This window comes from Heterodontus francisci, chromosome 26 (assembly GCF_036365525.1).
Source record: "Heterodontus francisci isolate sHetFra1 chromosome 26, sHetFra1.hap1, whole genome shotgun sequence".
NCBI lineage: Eukaryota > Metazoa > Chordata > Chondrichthyes > Heterodontiformes > Heterodontidae > Heterodontus > Heterodontus francisci.
Window position 1 is genome coordinate 16,565,475 of NC_090396.1, and position 8,996 is coordinate 16,574,470.

Here is an 8,996-nt window from a genome sequence, read left to right on the forward strand (position 1 = left end):
CAACCCTATCAACTTGGGTGGCAACTTTGAGCGATCTATGGACATGGACCCCAAGATCCCTCTGTTCCTCCACACTACCAAGAATCCTGTCTTTAAGCCTGTATTCTGCATTCAAATTCGACCTTCCAAAATGAATCACTTCACGCTTTTCCAGGTTGAACTCCATCTGCCACTTCTCAGCCCAGCTCTGCATCCTGTCAATGTCCCGTTGCAACCTACAACAGCCCTCCACACTATCCACAACTCCAGCAACCTTTGCGTCATTACGAACCCAGCCTTCCAATTCCTCATCCAAGTCATTTATAAAAATCACAAAGAGCAGAGGTCCCAGAACAGATCCCTGCGTAACACCACTGGTCACCGAGCTCCATGCTGAATACTTTCCATCTATTACCACCCTCTGTCTTCTATGGGCCAGTCAAAGCGGCTTTCCTTCAGGGTGACCTGCTTCGGAGGGAAGTGTTTTTCCAGCCTCCGAAGGAAGCATCAGACATAGAAGGGAAGCTCTGGAAGTTGCATAAATGTGTTTATGGGTTAAATGACGCTTCCCAGGTGTGGTATTTTTCGGTGAGGGCAGTTCTATGAACATACGAATTCGGAGCAGGAGTAGGCCACTCGGCCCTTCGAGCCTGCTCCACCATTCAATAAGTTCATGGTTGAACTGATTACTCCATATTTCCACCAACCCCCGATAACCTTCCATCCCCTTGCTTATCAAGAATCTATCTACCACTGCCTTAAAAATATTCAAAGACTCTGCTTCCACCATCTTTTGAGGAAGAGAATTCCAAAGACTCACGACCCTCTGAGAGAAAAAATTCCTGTTCTGTTACGGTTAGGGTGTTCACAACTGAAGGCGGACCCTGCAATGTTTTATTGGCACTATAATGGAAAACTTTCAGGCATCTTTATGATGCATGTGGACGATTTTTTGTGGGGTGGTATTAACGAGTTTGAAAAGAATGTTATTCATTGAATTAGGAAAGAATTTAAAATTGGCAGTCAAGCTTCTGGGGCTTTTAAATATGTGGGTTTGGAGATAAAGCAGGGTGAGTCAGATGTAATTTTACATCAAGATTAACACTTGGAAAATGTCAATCCCATCACAATTGGTCGCACCAGATCGGGACAGAAAGATGAGGCTGCTTCCAAGGATGAAATAGAACAGCTGAGGAGTCTCGTCAGACAGCTCAATTGGTTAGCCACACAGACAAGGCCAGATGAAAGTTTTAATGTTCTAGAACTTAGTCTCGTGATGAAAAGTCCAAAGATTGAGGACATCTTGAGAGCAAACAAAACTTTAAAAAAATTAAAGATCGAGAAGTGTATGCTGAAGTTCCCTGCTTTAGGTGATCCCAAAGGTCTGAAATTAATCATTTTTAGTGATGCCTCGTGTGCAAACCTTGGTGCAGGAGAAGTCCTGATATTCCTTGTGGGAGAGAATGGGAAAAGTTGCCCTTTGGCATGGGAAGCCAAGAAGATAAGAAGAGTAGTGAAGAGCACACCAACGGCTGAAACTCCTGCACTTGTTGATGCTGTTGACATGGCGCTGTATTTGTCCAAGATCTTGGAAGAAATGAGATATAAAAAAGAGACTGAAAGACAATATTAATAGAACGTTACATAGATAACAATCCCTGTGGGATAATGTACATTCTACAAAAAGCGTAAATGAAAAAAGGCCAAGGATGGACACAGCTAGTTTAAAGAAAATGTTGGAGAGGAAAGAATTATCTAAGCTAAGATGGGTAAATACTAGTCATCAACTATTGGACTGTTTCACGTAGAGGTATGCCTCTACTGAAAAGTTGTTGAAGGTTCTAGAAGGAGGACACCTTACTATGTAACATTTGGAAATCGGAAATTATTTTATATATATATATATATATATATATATATACACACACATATATACCTCTTGTCTGTAAATATGTTTTTCCTTAAAGGAATATGACAATGTTGAAAATGCTGGTCCCTTTAATTAACCAGGACTTACTTCAGAGTTGATAGAGAGCAGGTGATGCTCATTGCAGCTTGTATTTAAGGGCTGGGTTTTTCCCCAGTCAGGGGAATTACTTCCAGACAGGGAGTTAGTCCGGAAGGGAAGAGTGGAAAAGGGTATTTGTACTGAACTGTGATTGTGAATAAAACAGTTGTGGATCAGAGACTGTCTCCTGCTTCCTGATTTTGGTGAATGGATATCTGCCAATTGATCACTCCAATAACTTGTATGGGAATTAGAGGGGCCGGTTTTATGGCAGGTTGTAGTTTTCTGACAATCTGGCCAGTATGGTACGTTTTATAAAACTGCAGCGCATCCTTGAAAAGACCTGGCCAGTAAAAATGTCGACTTATACGTGATTTAGTCTTCCGGATCCCCGTGTGTCCCGCTATAGGAATTTCATGCACTATCTTTAATAGTTCCTATCGATACTTTGGCAATACCACTATCTGGTAAACTACCGTCCATTCTTCGTCCACAGGTTTGTGAGGAGATCTCCACTTGCTCATCAGAATCCCATTCTTAATATTCAGCCTTCTGGAACTCCTTTTGCCTCAACTTCTGTTCGAGCTGATTGTGTCACTGTATTTAACTCTGAATCAGCTTGCTGAGCTGTGATCAGAGAAAACTTATTAAACATGTCCTTCGGATTATCCAAATCCCCAAAGAAAGTTTCAGATATTCGACTATCTGACAGTGCCAATTTTACCTCTGACAATGGAACTTGTTTAGCCATTGCTCGGGTTACTAGATAGGAAGGAAAAGTTCCCGGAACCTTTTCCTGCAACTATCTGTCTCTTTAACTTCACTTGGTTTTTCCGTAACTACTGGAGAAGCTACTACTTTCGATCTGGCCAAATCATTCCCCAGGAGAAGGTCAACTCTAACTACTCTAACTCAAACTATGGACAACTCCTACAGTTACCGTTCCAGACATTAGGTCGCACTATAAGTGAATCTGATACAAAGGTATTCTCCGCCAATACCATCAGTAAAACACTGGTATTCAGTGCGCTCTTGGGTGGAAATGTTATACCTTTCCCCAGCAAAAGAGTTTGAGTGGCTCCTGTATCCCTAAGTATAACTATAGGTTTGTTCGTCTCACTTGAGAAATATGGAGTTACTTTTTCCTTTCGACAAGAATTCCCTATAACTCTCAGGTAGCTTATTCACAACCCCTGCACTCACAGTGGTTTTTGTATTTAGCCTTACAGCTGAAGTCTGAGCTATAGTCTGATTTGCTGTACTGTCGGTCAGGGCCCCTTTCTCTGCATTGGCTTAGTGCACCCCATTAAGTCCCATGGGTTTACCTCGCAACTTCCAGCATTCTGCACGAAGGTGTCCCACCTTGTGACAATGATAACACTTAGGCTTGCAGACCTCACTTCCACCCTCAGCATCTTCCTTTCTGGCCTGAGGAGAAGATTCTGGGGCATTTCCAGCTGTCCCTTCCTGTCCCTGGCTACTTGCCTTCCATTCACTCTCCCACCTTCTATCCTTCCTGGGTTTGTGAGGGTGACAGACAAAGGGTTTTAGCTTATAAACAAGCTCATAATCATCAGTAATTTCTGCTGCCTGTCTGTCTGTTGAAACCTTCTGGTTCTGAACATGGGTTCTTACTAACGGAGAGAGTAAATTTTTAAATTCTTCCAGGAGAATTATTTCCTTAAGGTTCTCATCTTTAGTGCCCATATCCAATGATCAAAATTAATTTGCTTTACCCTCTCAAATTATATATAAGTCTGCCCAATCTCCAGCGGTTCCAAAATTTCTGCCTGTACACTTCAGGGACTAACTCATGTGCAGCGAGAATAGCCTTTTTTGCCATCTCATAATTTGCAGAAGCCAGCTCAGAAAGCATAGCACAAACTTCATGAGCTCTGCCCATCAACCTGCTTTGCATAAGCAATGTCCAGCTTTCCCTTGGCCACTTCATCTGTTTGGCTATCTTTTCAAAAGAAATAAAAAATGCCTCTACGTTCCTTTCCTTGTATAAATTTAAATAGCTCTCCACTGGGTCCTGGACTGGAGTCAGAACTTTCCCCATCAGAACTTTCACTGGAGTCAACACCACTCCTTTGTCTTAGTTCCATCTTTTGTAGTTCAAATTCCTTTCCTTCTCTTTCCCCTTCCCTTTCCTTTTCCCCAAGTTCAAGTTTCTTAATTGTCAATTCTCTTTCAAGTTCAAGTTTTTTTCAATTCTTTTTCCTCCTTTTTCTGTTCAAGCTCAAGCTGCTTCATCTGTAACTGAATTGTAGCTAATTCAACTGCAATACCCTCTGGTTTGCTTTCTTCTTCCAATTGCAAATATTGTGCTATTACTTCAATTATGTCTGCTTTCTTAGCTCCTGGTTTTAACTCTAACCCCAATTTTGCTGCCAAGGCTATTAGCTTAAACTTGGTTAAATTTCCCAAATCACTCAGGGATACATCCCCCATCCCCAGAAAAATCACAGCAACTGTTAAAGACATTCCAGTGGTGTAGACTTTACTCCTCAACAAAAAAAACCTGGTTCTTTTTATTTTTCCTTTTTCAATTATTATTACCCCACTTACAATTGTACATCATCAGCTTTGGGTTTATCCCACAAAGAGCCCCTAATTATATGTTACAACCAAGGAGGAGTGCACTGCTTATATTAGTTCCACTTCTCCACGGGTCACGACATATATTTAATTTTTTTCCCACTTACCAATATAATCAATCATAGACTCTATTTTTATCCCAGAATAAAACACTCCAATCATGTTTCTTTAATAAACAACAACATTCTGTTTATTATACAACAAGTCTTAACTAGTAAAGCATAAACACACAGATTGAAATATTAACCTTCCCTTTTTACCTTAGCCCCTCACAATCATGTACACACCAGAAAAATAAAGGGATTTTTGGTTTCAGAGCTCTATTGCAGACAAAAAGCATTTGGGCTGAATACTTGCTCATTGTTGAAGAATAAAACAGATGAGATATAAAAACAAGAAATGCTGGAAATACTCAGCAGGCCTGGCAGCATCTGTGGAGAGAGAAGCAGAGTTAACGTTTCAGGTCAAAGGTCATTGACCTGAAACGTTAACTCTGCTTCTCTCTCCACAGATGCTGCCAGACCTGCTGAGTATTTCCAGTCTTTCTTGTTTTTATTTCAGATTTCCAGCATCTGCAGCATTTTACTTTTGTTATAACAGATGAGATATGTTGTGTTCCAAAACTGGCATACAGTCTGGCCTCCGAGTACATGTAGATGGGTCCTGTTCACTTTGGCAGGAAGAACAGAAAGCAGAATATTATTTGCATGGACAGAGACTGCAGAATGCTGCAGTACGGAGTGATTTAGGTGTCCTTGTACATGAATTACAAAATTTTAGCATGCAGGTACAGCAAGTACTGAGCAAGGCAAATGAAATGATGGCATTTATTGCAAGGGTGATGGATTATAAAAGTAGGGAAGTCTTGCTACAACTGTATAGGGCATTGATGAGATCACACCTAGAGTACTGTGTACAGTTTTGGTCTCCTTACTTAAGCAGGGATATGCATGCATTGGAAACAGCTCCGAAAAGGTTCGCTAGGCTGATTCCTGGGATGAAGGTGTTGTCTTATGAGGAAAAGTTGTGCAGGTTGGGCTTATTGTTATGGACAGGTGGGAAATGCCATGGCTGGTTTCGTCTGGTCACCTCCCAACTGAACATAGATAGTGTTTTTGTTTAAATTAGCGTTACAGCCCCTGTGTTTTGTTGTCCAAATAAGCAGACAGTGGCACATTTCCTTGTGAGTTAAAAACATAAGATTCAATATTTATTGAACAGTAATCACATGAAATGTTCATAACACCACCCACACACACATTCACTCTCTCATGCACACTCAAGGAAAGATAGATAGAAGGCAAAAGGTAAGGGTTCAAGGTGTAAAAGTCTGTTGTTTTCAGGAAAAGAAACTGTGGGATCCTCATGGAAGTGTTACAAAAGTGCCTCTGTGTTTTGTTAAATATATTTTTTGAGGATTCATTTTTGAAAGATTGAAGAAATGTTAAACATTGGGGTTTTCAAAGAGGGTCATGGAAAGGCCACTCTACCCCCTTTGAAGACCCCAAAGTTTAACGCAGCAGGTCTGGCAGCATCTGTGAAGAGGGAAACAGAATGTTTCAGGTCTGTGACCTTTCATCAGAACTCAGGGAAAGTTTTAGTTTACAAAAAACCTCCTGTCTGCAATTAAGCACAGGACCAAAGGAAAGGAAGGTCAACTTTCAGAAGGGCCATCAAAAAGATCAAGGCCAGAGTACTGGGTGTAAATACCACAAGAAGGAAAAGGAAACATGCCCAGTGTGTGGAAAGCAACTGCAAGAAGGTGAACCTCTTTGCATGTAGTTTGCTAAAAAGAAGAAAAGGGAGTTTGTAAAGATGGTCGATGAAGAGATGTCAGATGATGATTCTACATCTTGGACCGTGTTGGTGCTGCCAAGTCTTGAGATAGAAAATAGTTTGTGACTATTGGAATGATGGCTGCAGAAGCAGAGCATCAAAGCTGGTGACATTGGCTCTACATGAAACATCACGAGCTTCACAGACTTGTGCAAAATTGCTCAAGATGGTGACCCAAATATGAATCCGTCAAAGGTAAAGTTGAGGCTCTATGATGGAATGATGCTCACTCCAAGAGGACAAACTCAGCTGAGAGTCCAATGCAATGGGAAGATAGAAGAATTTCAGTTCCAAATAGTAGACACTAAGCAAAGTCCCCTCACCTTGGCTGAAACAAGTTAAAAGCTTCGACTGGGAACTCTTCACGTACCAGAAAAGAAATCTATTCCCAAGTAGCAGCTGCTGTGACTAAAAAAGGAAAGGAAGAAGTTGAGGTGGCTGTGCCAAAGAAAGCTGGAAAGAGAAAGAAAGAATAGAAGCTTAAGACTGAAAATGATACATCCTTTCTGCTATTTGTTGGAAATTTGAACACTGAAAAGAACTTTGAGGAACTAAAAAAAACCCTGAATAACTTCATCACCAAAAAGAAATTTTCAGTCACAGATGCCCGAATTGGATCTTGCAGGAAATTTGGTTACCTAGATTTTGAAACCAAAGAACAACTGGAAAAAGCATTGGAATTCAATGGAAACAAAATGCTGGGACTTACAGTCAAACTTGGCAAAGCACGCAGCAAGGAAAGCAAACAGACAGCAAAAGAGAAAGGGATTGCAGTACATTGTCAATAATCTCCCATTCAAGATAAACTAGGATAACCTCAGAGATTTTTGTGGATGATATTGACATTAGAATTCCTGCTTCTCATGATGGTTCAGGGACTCGGGACATGGCATAGATTGAATTTGAAAATGAAGCAGCTGTAGATACAGTGTTGGAACATAAACAAGGCACTGATGTTGAGGGCAGGGCCATCGTTATTGATTTCACTGGCATTAAGAGAATTTAAATGTACAGAGTAGACAAACACAACCAGATTTTGATACACTCATTGTAAATAACTTGGCATATTCTGCAACAGAAGAAACCTTTCAGAGTATTTTTTGAAAAAGCATCATTGATCAAAGTATCAGAAAAGAATGGGAGACCAAAAGGATTTGCATTTGTTAAATTTGAATCTATTGAGGATGCTAAAGAAGCGCTTGAGAATCAAAGCAATTCAGAAATTAAATGGAGAGCTGTGAGGTTGAATTTCGGCAACCATGGACACAGAGGCAGTGATGGTCCCAGGAAGACATTGTTTGCTCGTGGCCTTTCTGCTGTCACAACTGAAGAAACTTTTTAAAAAGCCTTTGGAGGAGCTGAGAGTGTTAGAATTGCAACAGGCAGAGAATCTGGAAGATCGAAAGGTTTTGGCTTTGTGGACGTCCCATCAGAAAAAGATGCAAAATTAGCTAAGGAAATGATGGAAGATGGAGAAATTGATGGATTCAAAATTACACTTGACTTTGCTCGACCGAAGGGTGAAAGCCAGCGAGGTGGTCGAGTCTTTGGACAAGCAAGAAGAGGATGGGGTGGATTTAGAGGATTCAGAGGTGGAAAGATGACCCCTCAAGGAAAGAAAATCAAATTTGATTAAAAAGGCTAACAAGACCTCTTTACCTCTTTGTGTTCAGACAGAGTGTCTGTTGATTTGCCTCAGCATTAGACATTCCAGAGTTCTGTATGACTGGAGGGCTATGCAGTTCGGAGTATGGTGGGAGCTCCCTAAGGTTCTGAATGGACTTACAATTAAGTAATGGCAGAAATTGTTGGTACACCTTTGTGGATTTTGTCAAATTTATTAAATATCCTGTTTAACAAATTGCAAATGTACTGATCCCAATGATTTTTTTTTAGTTGCAATGTAAATGCAAATTTTTCTTTTATGAAAATGGGAGGTTTGGACAAATACTTTTGTACACTTTGGCTTGCTGTATACATGTGACCCCTGATGTCATGATATGTAAATAAAACCTTTTGGCAGTATCTATTTTAAACACCACATGTAACATCCTCTACCCACTGCACCCATATCTATGCTTTTCTAAAGATATGGGAGCTGTTGTTAAATTACAAATTATGTATCTCCTCTCAAGTTCAGGACTGCTAATATGGTTCACATCATGGCTGTTCTATGGGCAATCATGTTGCTATGTTACTCTGAACTTAGTGCTTGAACATTATGCTGATTCATCTATCAAAGAACAAAGAACAGTACAGCACAGGAACAGGCCATTTGGCCCTCCAAGCCTGCGCCGATCTTGATGCCTGTCTAAACTAAAATCTTCTGCACTTCCGGGGCCCATATCCCTCTATTCCCATCCTATTCATGTATTTGTCAAGATGCCTCTTAAACGTTGCTATCGTACCTGCTTCCACCACCTCCCCCGGCAGCAAGTTCCAGGCACTCACCACCCTCTTGCCTCACACATCCCCTCTAAACTTTGCCCCTCGCACCTTAAACCTATGTCCCCGAGTAACTGACTCGTCCACCCTGGGAAAAAGCTTCTGACTATCCATTCTGTCCATGCCA

General features: G+C 40.9%; 1 pseudogene; it reads left to right on the plus strand.

Annotated features, from left to right (window-relative positions):
- The first annotated feature begins 1,688 nt into the window (after nucleotides 1–1,688).
- On the plus strand, nucleotides 1,689–8,060 carry LOC137384491 (nucleolin-like; annotated as a pseudogene).
- The last annotated feature ends 936 nt before the right edge of the window (nucleotides 8,061–8,996 follow it).